A 17,038-nucleotide genomic window follows, 5' to 3' on the forward strand; every position below is an offset into this window, starting at 1 on the left:
TAACAATCATTTAATGAACGTCTAAAAGCGTTGGCTATGCTGATGTGCAGTTCAAATGAGCCTATAACTCAAGATCTATAAGCTTCATTATCAGTTTAAAAGATTATATTTGATGATTATAGTTAAGTAATGTCACTTATGCAAGAGAACATTTTTTCTGGATAACAGAGCATGTTTCATTACAAATGTGATTTTAATTTTATCCAGCAGTTCAACAATCAGGAAGTTCATAATGTGTGAGTTATACTGTAGACAAATATTGTATCATTTTCCAGTTTTGCCAGTGAAATCAGTTCCTGAGCTGAGTATTTTTGTGTTGTTTCCTTCCTGAATGACTCGAGTTAATCTGTGATTCAGTGATCCGTTCACAAACACATTTTCTTGTTGTTTTTTTGCAATGAGTCAGCCGTTTTGAGCTAATTGAATGATTGAGCGAGTCATTCATTAGGAGCGGGTTGTGTTTTAGAGGTTTTGAGTTTCCAGTGTTTTCCTCTGATATTCCTCCAGCTTCTGCTTGGCCTCCACATACAGACTGATCTCATGTGTTTGAACACCAGGCTGTAAATAAAGAGAGTTCAGATGAGTTTAACCATGTTTTGTTTTGTTTTGCTTTGCTGTGCTTTATTTTGTATGGTTAAACTTTTATCTTTATTTTAATTTACATGGTAAAACCTTTTTTATTTTATTATATTTTAGTAAAGATTTTTTTTAACATGGTATTTTTTATTTTAAATGGTTACATTTTTATTTTAATTTACATGGTAAAATTGTTTAATTTTAATTAATTTTTGTTTAATTTTATTTTACATGGTAAAACTTATTTTATTTTAGTGAAATTTTATTTTATAATCTTTTAAATGGTTACATTTTTATTTATTTTACATGGTACAACTTTTTGTCTTTATTTTAGTAAACATTTATTTTATTTTCAAATTAAAGTTTTATTTTTTATTTTAAAGATTAACTGTTATTGTAAAACATTTTGTAAAATTTAGTTTAAATTGTTACATTTTTATTTTTAGTAATCATTTATTTTATTTTACATGGTAATATTTATTTTAGTGAACGTTTATTTTTTTATTATTTTAAATGGTAAAATTTTTATTTTTATTTTATTTTACATGGTACAACTTTTTGTCTATATTTTAGTAAACATTTATTTAATTGTCAAAATAAAGTTTTATTTTTTATTTTTAAGATTAACTGTTGTTGTAAAACATTTTTAAATTTTAGTTTAAGTGGTTAAACTTTTATTTTTATTTTTAGTAATCATATACATAGTAAAACTTTAAATTTAATTTAATAAAATTTTTCTATTTTATAAAACTTTTTTTTTTTTTTTTGGGAATACCAGTACTCCTGGCAAATTCTGACTTAAACTTAGTTTAAATATTTTTTTTTCTCAATAAGGCCCCTTGTACATCATCTTATTATCGATTGAGGAAACCCAGTGTCATTTACGGGCAAAAACAAACTTGCTGGTTGAGTCAGAATTTGCCAGGGGTATGAATAATAATTTCAGACTTGACTATATGTGTATATGGAGTTATGTAAAGGTGCTTTATTACTATTATTGGTTCTTCTTTTCTGCATGTTGTCCTGTTCATTTCAGTGTCTCTGCAGCTGTCAGTGAGTTTTTGCCCAACAAAACTGTCGTTTCTGCTAACTTCTGCCGTGTTTTTGCATTGATAAGTGTGTCAGTTCTCAGTGAAACACAGCTCACGGCTCCAGGTGTATTCAGACGTCATTCATCAGGCATGCGCTCCTCACACAGCTCTACATATCTCTGGCACATTTCTCAGACTATTAAATCAATGATAAAGAGGTGAAGTCATAGTTGTTGAGTGCCAGAGGGCTCGTTCTGACGGTTAAAGGCGCAGTTCACCAAAAACTAAAAATTCTGTCATCATTTACTCGCAAAACATGTTTCTTCTGTTCAACACAAAGGAAGATATACTGAGGAATGCTGGAAAAAACAGCCGTCTTCCAATTTTAATGCACAGTTTGGAATATTACAGAAAAATTAGTGATTAGAAAATGTGCAAAATAAACTTAAACACACACAACTGTTGGATAAACAAGAAAATTGTGCATAAACCTCAATGGTTCTGCTGAATAAACTCCAGCATGTGCATTAGTGAAGTGATGTGATTTAGTTTAGAACAGATTATGGGGTGATAATAATGTGTGATTGGACAGCATTAATGCACTGCAGAATTTCCAGCAGATTGTAAAACATCTGAAATGTTGTTTTGCTCATTTCTTAAACCCCTCAGCCAAAGTCTGTCTTCACAGTGGTTCAGTATTATTATTAATTTTTTTTATATTATTATTATTATAATATTCCCTCCAGAACTGTGTTGACCATCTGTCTGCGCTCCCAAAGAGCGTCTCACGCCTCCAAAAGCTAACGCATTGCGTTTATTGCGTTCAGTCTTCATCTTCTGAGGCGCAACTCCTTTATTAGCGAAGAAAAAAGACACAAAAGCTGCGTCCCAAATGGCACACTATACACTATGCACTCATGCACTATGTACTTATGCACTTACACACTCAACAGGATAGTATATGTATGTAGTGGCGTCCCAAATGGCACGCTAATGGTTTTTTACTACGGAAATTCAAACCGTTTCCCTGATGACGTTTGACGGTTGCCAAATCAGTGAAATAAACGACTGAATTATTAAATAATACCTGCCGTGAGTATTACCGCATTCACCATCGGGAGGCGCTATAATCACTCTCGTAGGAGAATTTTGCTTTCCCCATCCAAAATAAATAAAGTTATCCAACATGTGCGTCCGATAGCTCCGCCCCTTCCGCTTCGTAATCAAACCTGCGGTCGTTGAGTGCGTGAAGTGTCCATGACTACACACTTCATTTTAGCGGCTGAATGAGTGCATCATCCGTGTAATTAAAGTGCACTTAATATTTCTAGAGTTTTCAGTGTGAACACACTACTCACACTATTTATACTACAAAATGGCATAGAATAGTGCATAAGTATGCGATTTGGGACGCAGCTCTTGGCTTTTCCTACCATACAAAACCACATTTCTCTTCCTGATATTTAGCATCAGTTTATAAGGAAGTCATGATTTTGTTATCTTTTGTTTCTCATTGGTTGGAAACGCTGCTTTATTTGCAAATATTTCATGTGATATTTCAGTTTTGCGCATAGTATAATTCACATATTGTATTGCCATTGTAGTTTATGCACATTTCTTCTTATAAAAAGGTTTATCCTACTCATACATTTTTATGCACATTTTCAAAATTATGGATGCACCATTTTGGAATTTTTGACCAATATTAATAACCATTTAGATTTGAAGGCAGATATATTAACCAATACATATAATTTTGTCACTTTTATTTTTCATGATTGCATAAACAGAAGACAAAATCTTAGCATTTTTGAAAAGTTTGAACCAGTCTCTGTTCTTTATTAATCAATATTATTTTTCATGGACAACTTTCATATCCTATATAAATAAAATCTACTGCTTAACACAAAATAAATGAAGCGATACAATAAATGAACCAGTAAAACAGAACATATCATATTGTTGTCTTATTCAGATTTAGGCAAATAATACGATTCCTGATGTCCTTGTTAACATAGTCAGTGTCTTGTTTAAATCTATTTTAATGTATTTTTTTGGAAAATCGGCAAGTGCATACATTTTAAATAAGAGATAGTTTGAAAACAGTTTGAAGAATGTTGTAAACCATAGTAGAAAAGTAGAAATATAGCAAGTCAATGGTTTGCGGTTTCCTACATTCTTCAAAATATCTTTATTTTGTGTTCAACAGATGAAAGAAAATCATAGGGCTCTATTATAACGATGTGAAAAGTCAGTTGTGACGCACCATGTTGCTGTACATCCTGTGTGTGTGTTAAGCAATGTGTAAGCGTTTTGACCTGCATAGTAGTGTTGGGTCGATATACGATTTTAACAGGTGGTTATTTGTGTGTAACTCCTCTTTATTTATTTGTGATTTGATTATAAACAAAGACCATGCGTGTCAGGTAGTTGAAATGGTAGGCTACAAATGATTAATTCCTTATGAATTTATGAATTATTCATATATAATTTATTCACCTCCACCTACAATGACTATGCCATCGTTCATTGCGATGTTTAACGTTAGACATCGTACGAAGCCAAATTGGTCGACATCGCCCAACTCTACTGCATAGATGCATAACTAATGCGCTCTGTCCTGGACTTTAGAACAGATTTAAGTGGGTCAATGGCGCGGTATATATACGGCAACAATGCGCCTCAACACACCTCCTATATAGACCAGCACACCCATGAGTCCCTAAAGTGGCGCAAATGCATTTGCATTTTAAGCTATTTTAGGGTTGTGCTGGTCTGAAAACAACAACAAATCGCCCCAAACATGTCTTGCGCCTTAATGCGCCGGGTGTATGATAGGGTCCATAAAATTTTGGAGCCGTAAATAGTAAATATTGAGTCCATTTTCATTTTGGGGTGAACTATCTCTTTGTTTCCCCAAACCTGAGCTCTGAATGCTTCATGGTGTTGCCTTTCAGCTTTCATTGTGTGGAATAAATGAATGTGAATTATTTACGGATGCAGTTTGAGATTCCAGTGAAGGTCAAGCGTCTCGGCGAAAACACAGTTTAGCTCACGACTCTGGAATTCAAGACAAACAAGATACTCCAACCACAACTTCATGACTTCACCGTTGGTTTGCCAGCGCTTTGCTCTGCCTCTCGGTTTACTTTGTTTTTATAAACTTCTCATGCTCAGTCAAACATGCCGTTCTCTCTGATATTGTGTGAGCAATTGGCTGCCATTGTTTACAGCACTCTTAAAAGGAAAGTTCACCCAAAAATGAAACGTCTGTCATCATTTGCTTATCTTTCACTTCTTTAAACCTGTTTGAGATTTTTTGTTCTGTTGAACACAAAGGAAGATACTCTGAAGAATGCTGGAAAAAACGTTGAATTCAATAGTATGTTTTGTTCTGTGCATATCAATGACTGCTTTTTAAAAATTCTACGTAATATCTTGTTTTCTGTTGGCACATATAGCCTAGTGGTTAGTTAAACATAGCATTGAGGTGCTCATGGCGACCTGAGTTCGATTCCTGACTTGACATCCTTTGCCGATCCTTCCCCTCTGATCTCTGCTCTCCACACTTTACTGTCTGTAAAATCTCTACTGTCCTATACCAATAATGGTGGAAACCCCTAAAAAAAATAATCATAAAATCTTGTCTTCTGTTCAACAAAAGACAAAAAACGATTGAAAATTCTCCAGGACAGGATTTTTCCTGTTAACATAAAGTTAAATAAATAAATGAAAGTCTGACATCATCATCATGGCAGCAAAAAAATGTAATTATTTTAGCTAGTATTTAGTTGGAAAATAATTAGCTGTGCTAATTTTAAATAGGTTATTTAAAAAAAATCATCTTAAATTAATTTTTTAAATGTTTTTAATAATTATAATTATGGTACCAAAGTAAACATTTTATTATTTTTGCTGAATGTTTTACTTTTTTTTTAACCAATAACAGAATTGCTTTGCTGTTAATTAATTAATTAATTTACTTAAAATACTACTACTACTAATAATATAGTTTTTATGCATTTAAATTCAATTTTTAACAAATTTATTTTTGCAAATACCAACATTGTCATCATTGACTTTAATTTAATTTTATTAAATTAAATGTTATTAATAATAATAAAATAATAATATTTTTTATGTAATCAGAATTGTATTTTTTTACAAATTTATTTTTGCAAATACCAACATTGTCATCATTGATTTTAATTTAATATAGTTTCTTTTATTTTATATTTTATTAAGGATAATAATTAATTAATAATAATATTTTTATGTAATTAATTTTATTGTTGACAAATTTATTTTTAAAAATACCAACATTGTCATCATTGATTTTATTTTAATTATTTTTTTTATATTTTGTATTTTATTTTTATAATAATCATTAATAATAATAATAATAAGAATAAGAATAATAATAATAATTTTATATAAATTTTATTTCATTAATAATAACAATTAATAATAAAATAATAATATTTTTTATGTAATTAAAATTTTATTTTATCAAATTTACTTTTGCAAATACCAATATTGTCATAATTGATTTTTATTTTAAATAAATGAATTAAATACATTTTATTTGTATTTATTATTTATTTAAAAAAAATAAACTGGCAGTTACCATTATATTTAAACACATTTTCTATTTATTTTACTTGTTTATTAATTTATATTTTTTAAACAGGAAAAGACTAAAAGGTAATCAGCTCCGACTCAGCATGAATGCTTTTTTCAACAGGATCCTGCTCTGCAAACATACAGACGTCATTAACATCTCATTCATCAACACATGAGAACAGCACAAACAATCCTCAAACATACAAAATAAAGAGAATCAGGCTACTATCTCAGTGGCTGCAGCGATAGTTGACCATCAGATCATGAGCATTAGATTTTTTAAAAGTCTCAGTGTTGGTATTGTTTTTAGAGTTTGTGGGATCTCGTTTCAACTTTTGTGAATACATGAAAGAAAGATCTCTGACTATAACAGTTTTATAAAGGCCGGTAATGGCAGACATCCATTTGTTACTATATTTATTGATTAATCATTTTGTTTTTAACATATTTACTGAGAAATGCTTGAGCTTGCTTTAAAACATTTTTTTGCCTCTATTTATTGTAGGTATTTCAGATCTGGGGATAGCAAGGTGGCACAGTGGTTAGCACTGTCACAGCAAGAAGGCAGCTGGTTTGAGTCCCGGCTGGGCCAGTTGTATTTGTGTGGAGTTTGCATGTTCTCGCTGTGTTGGTGTGGGTTCTTTCTGGGTGCTCCGGTTTCCCCCACAAGTCCAAACACATGCGCTGTAGGTGAATTAGATGGACTTAATTGGCATAAGTGTATGAGCATGTGTGTGAATGTGAGGTTGTAGGAATGTTTCCAAGTACTAGGTGGCGGCTGGAAGGGCATCCGCTGTGTAAAACATGCCATAAGAGTTGGCGGTTCATTCTGTTCTGGTGACTAAGCTGAAGGAAAATGATTGAATATTTCAGATCTGAAGCACAGAAACAGCTGATATGTCATTATCGTTTCTCAAAGGATCATGCATTGAAAAACCCCTTAAATCTGAGCATCAAACACTGGCTCACGACACGCACAGACATGAATAAATTCTGGTTATAAAATATATTTATTTATTTATAATAATAATAACAATAATAGTAATATAATTTTTTATACATTAAAAATTAAATTTTTGCCAAATTTATTTGTGCAAATCAACATTTTCATCATTTTGTATTTTATTTGAATAATGATAATAATAATTAATAATTCATTATTAATAGTAATATTTTTATGTAATGAAAACGTTATTTTTAACAAATTTGTTTTTGAAAATACCAAAATTGTCAATTTTGATTTTAATTAAATTTTATAAAATTTTATTTTATTTTATTAATGATAATAAAATAATAGTAATCTTTTTTTGATGTAATTATAATTTTATTTTAAGAATTTAGCAAATACCAACATTGTCATCATTGATTTTAATTTAATTTAATAACATTTTTTTATTTTATATTTTGGATTTTATTTTAACAATAATAATTAATAAATAATTAATAATAAAACATTTTATGTAATTAAAATGTTATTTTTACCTAATTAATTTTTTTAATTCCAACATGGTCATCATTGATTTTAATAAAATGTTTATTGTTACTGTATTTTTTGATCAGTCATTTTGTTTTTAACATATTCACCGAGAAATGTTTGAGCTTACTTTAAAAAAAAATCTTAAACTTTTGCCTCTAATCATTGTAGATATTTCAGATCTAGGGATGGCATGGTGGCTCAGTGGTTAGCACTGTCGCCTCACCGCAAGAAGTGTGGAGTTTGCATGTTCTTCCTGTGTTGGTGTGGGTTTCTTCTGGGTGCTCCAGTTTTTCCCACAAGTCCAAACACATGCGCTATAGGGGAATTAGATGAACTTAATTGGCAGTAGTGTATGAGCATGTGTGTGAATGTGAGGTTGTAGGGGTGTTTCCCAGTACTGGGTTGCGGCTGGAAGGACATCCGCTGTGTAAAACATGCCATAAGAGTTGGCGGTTCATTCTGTTCTGGTGACGCTGAAGGAAAATGATTGAATATTTCAGATCTGAAGCACAGAAACAGCTGATATGTCATTATCGTTTCTCAAAGGATCATGCAATGAAAAACCCCTTAAATCTGAGCATCAAACACTGGCTCACGACACGCACAGACATGAATAAATTCTGGTTATAAAATATATTTATTTATTTATTTATTTATTTATTTATTTATAATAATAACAATAATAGTTATATATTTTTTATACATTTAAAATTCAATTTTTACCAAATTTATTTTTGCAAATACCTACATTTAATTTAACTTAGTAATTTTATATTTTTGTATTTTATTTGAATAATAATAATAATTTATAATTCATTATTAATAGTAATATTTTTTATGTAATTAAAGTTTTATTTTTAACAAATTTGTTTTTGAAAATACCAACATTGTCATTATTGATTTTAATTAAATTTTATAAAATTGTATTTTATTTTATTAATAATAATAAAATAATAATAATCTTTTTTTTATGTGATTATAATTTTATTTTTAAGAATTTTGCAAATACCAACATTGTCATCATTGATTTTAATTTAATTTAATAAATTTTTTTATTTTATATTTTGGATTTTATTTTAATAATAATAATTAATTAATAATTAATAATAAAACATTTTATGTAATTAATGTTATTTTTACCAAATTTATTTTTTAAATTCCAACATGGTCATCATTGATTTAATAGAATTTTTATTGTTACTGTATTTTTTGATCAGTCATTTTGTTTTTAACATATTCACCGAGAAATGTTTGAGCTTACTTAAAAAAAAAATCTTAAACTTTTGCCTCTAATCATTGTAGATATTTCAGATCTAGGGATGGGATAGTGGCTCAGTGGTTAGCACTGTCGCCTCACAGCAAGAAGTGTGGAGTTTGCATGTTCTTCCTGTGTTGGTGTGGGTTTCACATGCACTATAGGGGAATTAGATGGACTTAATTGGCAGTAGTGTATGAGCATGTGTGTGAATGTGAGGTTGTAGGGGTGTTTCCCAGTACTGGGTTGCGGCTGGAAGGACATCCGCTGTGTAAAACATGCCATACGAGTTGGCGGTTCATTCTGTTCTGGTGACGCTGAAGGAAAATGATTGAATATTTCAGATCTGAAGCACAGAAACAGCTGATATGTCATTATCGTTTCTCAAAGGATCATGCAATGAAAAACCCCTTAAATCTGAGCATCAAACACTGGCTCACGACACGCACAGACATGAATAAATTCTGGTTATAAAATATATTTATTTATTTATTTATTTATTTATTTATTTATAATAATAACAATAATAGTTATATATTTTTTATACATTTAAAATTCAATTTTTACCAAATTTATTTTTGCAAATACCTACATTTAATTTAACTTAGTAATTTTATATTTTTGTATTTTATTTGAATAATAATAATAATTTATAATTCATTATTAATAGTAATATTTTTTATGTAATTAAAGTTTTATTTTTAACAAATTTGTTTTTGAAAATACCAACATTGTCATTATTGATTTTAATTAAATTTTATAAAATTGTATTTTATTTTATTAATAATAATAAAATAATAATAATCTTTTTTTTATGTGATTATAATTTTATTTTTAAGAATTTTGCAAATACCAACATTGTCATCATTGATTTTAATTTAATTTAATAAATTTTTTTATTTTATATTTTGGATTTTATTTTAATAATAATAATTAATTAATAATTAATAATAAAACATTTTATGTAATTAATGTTATTTTTACCAAATTTATTTTTTAAATTCCAACATGGTCATCATTGATTTAATAGAATTTTTATTGTTACTGTATTTTTTGATCAGTCATTTTGTTTTTAACATATTCACCGAGAAATGTTTGAGCTTACTTAAAAAAAAAATCTTAAACTTTTGCCTCTAATCATTGTAGATATTTCAGATCTAGGGATGGGATAGTGGCTCAGTGGTTAGCACTGTCGCCTCACAGCAAGAAGTGTGGAGTTTGCATGTTCTTCCTGTGTTGGTGTGGGTTTCACATGCACTATAGGGGAATTAGATGGACTTAATTGGCAGTAGTGTATGAGCATGTGTGTGAATGTGAGGTTGTAGGGGTGTTTCCCAGTACTGGGTTGCGGCTGGAAGGACATCCGCTGTGTAAAACATGCCATACGAGTTGGCGGTTCATTCTGTTCTGGTGACGCTGAAGGAAAATGATTGAATATTTCAGATCTGAAGCACAGAAACAGCTGATATGTCATTATCGTTTCTCAAAGGATCATGCAATGAAAAACCCCTTAAATCTGAGCATCAAACACTGGCTCACGACACGCACAGACATGAATAATATTTTAAATCATGCAGCGTTGTTGAAGATAAATGTGCTGTTGTTTCTCTAAGCATATTAGATTTTGGTTTTTGGCACAGTAGACCAGCAAGTGTCCTTCGGAAAATGAGTCTTTTCTTTCGTGTGGTGAATCTTTGAAGTCGTCCTTTGTAAATGAGCAAAATAAATGTCCTCTGATTAAATCCATCAGGATGGTATGAAGCTCCTCTGTTTGTTCAGAGCTCATATACGGATGTTATAGTTGCTTTCTGTCTTATAAATGAGGCCGTTGTCTCTGTAATTTTCTGTAATGAGGCTCTTGATATGTGCTGCGTGTGTGGCACGGATGTGGATTTATCATTGTGCCACATGTGGTTTGTGTAAATAAAAGGCATGCTGTTGATTTATACTAACAAACGCTCTTCAGCCCACTCTTTCAGCTCCGATAAAACCGTTTCTCTTCTGGAACTTTCTGTTCTGTTGTTTGTGAATGCCCGACCATCAGGTAATTTTATAATAGTTATTTACTACAGTATTAGCGAATTTCAAGAATGTATATAGTTCTACTTTTTTTACAACAGGCTTATTTTACATCTCTCCTAGAGTTAAACTGTTGAGTTTTACCATTTTTGAATCCATCCAGCCGATCATTTTTAGCTTAGCCTAGCATAGATCTATTCATTCATTTTCTTTTTGGCTTAGTCTCTTTATTAATCAGGGGTCGCAACAGCGGAATGAACCGCCAACCATTCCAGCATGTTTTACAAAGCAGGTGCCCTTCCAGCCACAACCCAGTACTAGGAAACATCCATACACACTAGGGATGTAACAATATTGTAAATACTGTCATACCGCAATAGTAATTTTTTTCAATATTACCGTAGAGGCATGACTCAATAAAACTATATTTCTGAGAAAAGTTTGCTTAGGCGAATGAAGCCAACGGGAGGTAGCGGGAAATACAATTCCCATCAGCATAGGCGTGGTCATCATCCTTTGCAGTCTGTTGTCACTACAGATCCAGTAATGCGGAAATGAAGTGTGCTGCTAGTAGCGGGGAAGAAAAAGAGCTGGAAATGATCAAACCTAAAGCGGGTTTTAAATCGGATGTGTGGAAGCATTTCGGTTTCTTTCTAAAAAGATATGAAAAAGGAGAAAAGGTGACAGACAAAGAAAAAAACAGTATGCAGGCACTGCCAGACTGTGGTGAAATATAAGTCGGGGAATACGACTAAAAACAGTCATGGGGACTGCAGAACACAGCACACTTGTTAGATTAATGCAGACATTGACTTGTACCGCAAAGAGACCTCTATCTCACTCATGACTTGTCCTCTCAAGTGGTGGAAAGACAATGCACAACGTTACCCACTGCTGTCAACCTTGGCTAAATCATATCTCTCTGTCCCAGAAACCTCAATCCCAAATGAGAGTTTTTTTTTTTCTGTTGCAGGGGACATGCCCAGAGATCCCAGCTTTTACCAGATTATAGTTATATGATAATTTTCCTTAAAAACCCATCTCTATCTAAGTGAGTGAGTGATTAAATGTTGAATGTGAGTTTTCAACAATACTAAATTGAAACTTTATTTTTTTTATATGGTTTAATAATTTTTTGTTATTAAAATTTGAAAAATTGAAGTTCCTGTTTCGAAACTTACAGATAGATGGCTGATTTGTATGTCATTGATATGTTCAGTGCTAAGGTAAATAAACACTTTTGGCACTTTTTTCGAGTCTTTTCATTAGTTTTGTTTTTCCTGTAAATTACTCAATAAATACCGTACCGTGCCATTCATACCGAGGTATTACCGTACCGTGAAATTCTGATACCGTTACATCCCTAATACACTCATTCACACTCTTACACCATGGCCGATTTAGTTAACGCACTAGGCTTGGGCTGTAATCCGGTAATATGGTATACCGCGGGATCTAAAAATAGCAACGGTGTCAGTTTCAATACCGTTATACCGTCATAAATAATGCACTTATAGGAGACAAGTATTAAATATTAAATATTATTTATTCAATCCTAAAAATGCGTATGCATGAATGTCATCACGGGACAGTGTGAAGGAGAGAGAGAAAGGTGAGGTAAGTGGTGAGTAAGAGGTGAGTTTTTTTCTTAATATTATAAATTCCATCATTTCCGTTGTTTTAAGTCTGCATGTGTTAAACAAATACTTATGTTGCATGCAAAGTGATGTATGTTGCCGCAATAGCCTAGTGGTTAGCGCGCTGACATATGGTGCAGTAGCACTTCAGGGGAGGGGTGGACTGTGACTAAAAATCAGCCCTGGCTCTGTAGCCACACCAGCCCACATTATCACACCGACACACACCCACCCTCGGACAAGCACATTCACTACTTTTATTGCTGTACAGATGGTGAAATAATATGAGCAGTACCATATGTAATAGATATTTATTTTGTGTTTGGACTTGTGAGGGAAGCCGGAAGGAAACCCACGCGAACATGCAAACTCCACACAGAAACACCAACTGACCCAGCCGAGGCTCGAACCATTGACCTTTTTGCTGTGAGGCGACAGTGCTACCTATTGTGCTGCTCCCTTTCGAGACTATTTCAGTTAATTTTATCCATTTGGCAACGTCTGATTTTAGAGTCATTTTTAAGTTTCTCTGAGCTTTTTGCCACCGCCTTTCCTTTTTTACGGTCCATCTCTGAAAATAAGCTTGTGTTGCACCTACAGTTTCTGCCAGATTTTGATTATGTCCGCGTAACCTCTGATTGGGTAGGCCTATCTCTAAACCAGCTAGCCATTGCCGATATGGCCAATGCTTAACATTTATTATTATTACTATTATCATCATCTTGATAATATTCACATCTTGCAAGAAACAAAAACTGTCTGTATGTAAAAGCAATACTTATAAATTATTTTTTAAAATAAAAAATAGCACATTTAAAAAATGGTCCAGCCCTTCTGGCATTTGCCAGAATTGCCAGATGGCCAGTCTGCCTCTGCTTCAGGGTGTCCAGAGTTTGAATCCCAACTCGAGGACATTTCCCGTCCCTACCCTCTCTCTCTCTCTTCCATTTCGCTTTCTGTCTAAAATACTGTCCTATCCACTTGATAAACGGCAAAAATATATCTTTTAAAAAAAAAAAGTGATGTATAAAATCTTTACAATTTTTAAATTGTAGCCTATATTTGTACATTACATTAACAAGATTATTTGTCATTACATTATAATGATGGATTTAGTCAAAAATGCAAAACAGCAAAAATAATGCAAATTATTGTTTTTTCTATTCGTATTTATTCAGGGGGATTTTATAATCTCAATATCCAAAAATTTACACTTATGATTGATTTTGTGGTTTGTGTGTTTTTTTTTACTTCAGACTTGTCTTTTTTAAATGCAGCTTCCATCGTTCTTGTTGTTTTAAGTCACCACGTGTTAAACAAATACTTACAGCGGGGAAAATAAGTATTGAACACGTCACCATTTTTCTCAGAAAGCATATTTCTAGAGGTGCCGTTGACTTGAAATTTCAATGGATGTTGGTAACAACCAAAGAAAACCATATATGCTAAGAAAACAAATCTAATTATTTTACAAATGAAGTGATGTGTAATAAAATAAAATGAAGCAGGGAAAAAGGATTGAGCAGATGAAGAAAGGAAGTTGTAGTTCAGCAGTGAAAGCCCAGACAGCAGCTGAAATCTCTCAGTAGTTCTTCAGCAACTCTCTGCCCTTCCTCAGTGTAAATGAATATCGGCTGCTTCAGTCCGACATCTACATGAGCAGGAGGATGAAGATGAAACCAGGGTGGACATTTCAGCAAGACAATGATCCAAAACACAGCCAAGGAGACTCTCAGATGCTTTCAGAGAAAGAAAATCAAGCTGTAGAATGGCCCAGCCAATCACCCGACTTGAATCCAATATAAAATACTAATTAAATATCATATTTGATAGTTGAGACCCACAGAATCATCAAGATTTTGACATTCTGTTGAAGTCTATTAAACATTCATACCTGAGCAATGCATGTGCACCAGAAAAAGCCTTTTATATAAAGTATTAAACACATTTCAGTAGTTCAAAACATTTTCCATGTGTTATTTCATTGTTATTAAACAGAACTCATCTTTCAGTTTTTTTTTTTTTTTTTTAATGTTTGTATTGTTTGAGTTTTTACCAAAATCTGGTTAAAATCCATGTTCACAGCTCCTTTACAAATTTTATTCCCAGCAAAAAAACAAAACAAAAAAAAACATGACGTGTTCAATACTTATGTTGTATAAATATTTATGTGTAAAAACTTTACAGTTTAAATTGTTGCTTTTATTTATGCATTACAGTAACAAGATTCTTTGTCATTACCATGATGGGGCTTGTGGTCGGAAATGCAAAACAGCAATGCTACAACCCGAGCGAGCTTAAGTTCATTTACTGTAATTGTAAAACCTCTGAGCCTCAAACCGAAGGCTGCAGATGAGAGAGAGAGAGAGCAATCAAAGAGCATCATCCAACCACACATTTTCATGACATCAGCTCATCTCAGTGAAGCTCAGCAAACACCACCTTCTGCCAGCCAGACCTGCTGCAGAGCTGTAACATCATGATTTCATCTATCTTTTGCATTCGGCTATGAAAACACCATTCATATTAAACCAGAACCATCCATACATCTCTCTGATTTCATATGAGGATGTTCACTGTAGGCCTGCACGATACTGGGAAATATTTGCGGTTGGGCTGCATGATATTGAAAAATGATCAGTTTTGTAATAATAGTATATGCAATATCCATATTGCAGGGAAGTGCATTCATTTAAGTCAAGTTTATTTATAAACTAATTTCGAGAGGATCACATGATTATGATTGAACACGGCTGGTTCTGCATTAACTAATGCATGATTCACCAATCAGATGATTCCTAACTCACTATAAAGAGCCAGGGATTCTACTACAGTCATCTTCGCCTTGAAGATTCCCCCTTTCCACCCCTACTCCTCCACCTTTCCCTTCATAGGGTGTCACGGTGGCCCAGTGATTAACACAGTTGCCTCACAGCAAAAAGGTTACTGGTTCTAGTCCTTAAACATGCTGGCTGTCGTTTCTGTGTGAAGGTTTGTTCTTCCGGTGCTTGCGTGGGTTTCCCCTGGGTTCTCCGGTTTCCTCCAAAAACATGCATCATAAGTGAATTGATCAATCTAATTTGTCACTATAATCAAAAGGCTCTATTTTAACGATCTTGGCACAAAGTCTAAAGCGCAGGGCGCAAACGCATTAAGGGCGTGTCAGAATCCCCTTTTGCTATTTTAAGGACGGAAAAAATCAGCTTTGCGCCGTGGCGCATGGTCTAACAGGGTTGAGCTTATTCTCTTAATGAGTTATTGGTGTGTTTTGAGAATAAACCAATCAGAGTCTCATCTCCCATTCCCTTTAAGAGTCAGTTGCGTTGCGCCATTCGCTATTTACATGACAGACTTTGTAAGTGGAAAAACTGAACACTTCACTGGCGAGAAAACAGTTAAACAGAGCATCAACAGCATGAGAATAAATAGCCTCCTCATTCTTTACTTTTAATCTCATGGATAAGGAAACGTGTTGTACGCACAGACATCAATTAGCCTATAATTAATTAATTTTTATTGTAAAGCGCAAAGATTTGTGTCAAAACTATTTCTAAATTCAGTACTAATTTCCAGCAAACGAATAAATGAACAATAATAACGAAGTGTGTTCAAAAACCTGAGTTATATCCTAATACATATGCCGTGCTCCATATTGTCTAAAACCTGACAGGTGGACAAATAAGCTTGTTTTTAATAAAACATATACAAATATGCGTATAATAAATACTACTACTAATAATAATAATAACATGATACAAAATCAAGTTATAAACTGAACCCCCTCATCAAGCAAAATAATCTGCCAATGGGGTAAGCAAAATAATCTTGTTTTTCAATTTGTGATAAGATTATTTTGCTTACCCCTTTGGCAGATTATTTTGCTTGATTTAAGGAAAAACTCACTTCATTTTGGCATATTATTTCTTAAAACAAGACAATATTTTTTGCTTGTCTAGAAAATGCTTCTTGATTTAAGAAGTTTTAGATATTTGGACTAGAAACAAGACAACAAATCTAAGTAAGAAAAGCAATTTTTGCAGTGCACCGACAAACAAACTCTTCAAAACATCTGCAAGCCTGGGTTTCAGTTTCTAAATCATTTATACGCTTTTTAAAAGCATTTAGTGAAATCAATTCTTTAAACTGCAAATTTGTAGATTATTCCATGCAAAAGGTGCTGCGTATTTAAAAGCCTTTTTTCACATCTCAATCCACACTTCAGGAACAGACAGTAAATAAATGTCTTGTGACCAAAGGCCGTAGCTAAGGACAGTCTTTTTACAAATGTAGTTCAGATATGATGGGAGTAAACCCAGTATAGACTTGTAAGCAAAGATATACTAATGCTTGAACCTACGAATAGACAAAGCAGACCAACCTACCCTCAACTTCGCATCCGTGGTGCAAGACAGGACACCAT

General features: G+C 32.6%; 1 protein-coding gene and 2 long non-coding RNA genes across 4 annotated transcripts in view; all 3 read left to right on the plus strand.

Moving 5' to 3' along the window:
• LOC147841212 (uncharacterized) overlaps window positions 1-17,038 on the plus strand; it is a 1,204,737-nt gene that overhangs the window by 178,874 nt on the left and 1,008,825 nt on the right. The window lies entirely within an intron of this gene.
• The window catches only part of LOC147834325 (protein myomixer-like), a 48,193-nt gene that overhangs the window by 20,513 nt on the left and 10,642 nt on the right, over window positions 1-17,038 (plus strand). The window lies entirely within an intron of this gene.
• LOC147834326 (uncharacterized) lies at window positions 11,197-14,342 on the plus strand. Its single transcript, XR_015506520.1, has 2 exons — window positions 11,197-12,776; window positions 13,500-14,342. It is a non-coding gene; the product is annotated as an uncharacterized LOC147834326 (long non-coding RNA).

The sequence above is a fragment of the Danio rerio genome, chromosome 13, assembly GCF_052040795.2.
Source record: "Danio rerio strain M-AB ecotype USA chromosome 13, GRCz13ab, whole genome shotgun sequence".
In the NCBI taxonomy this organism is placed as follows: Eukaryota; Metazoa; Chordata; class Actinopteri; order Cypriniformes; family Danionidae; genus Danio; species Danio rerio.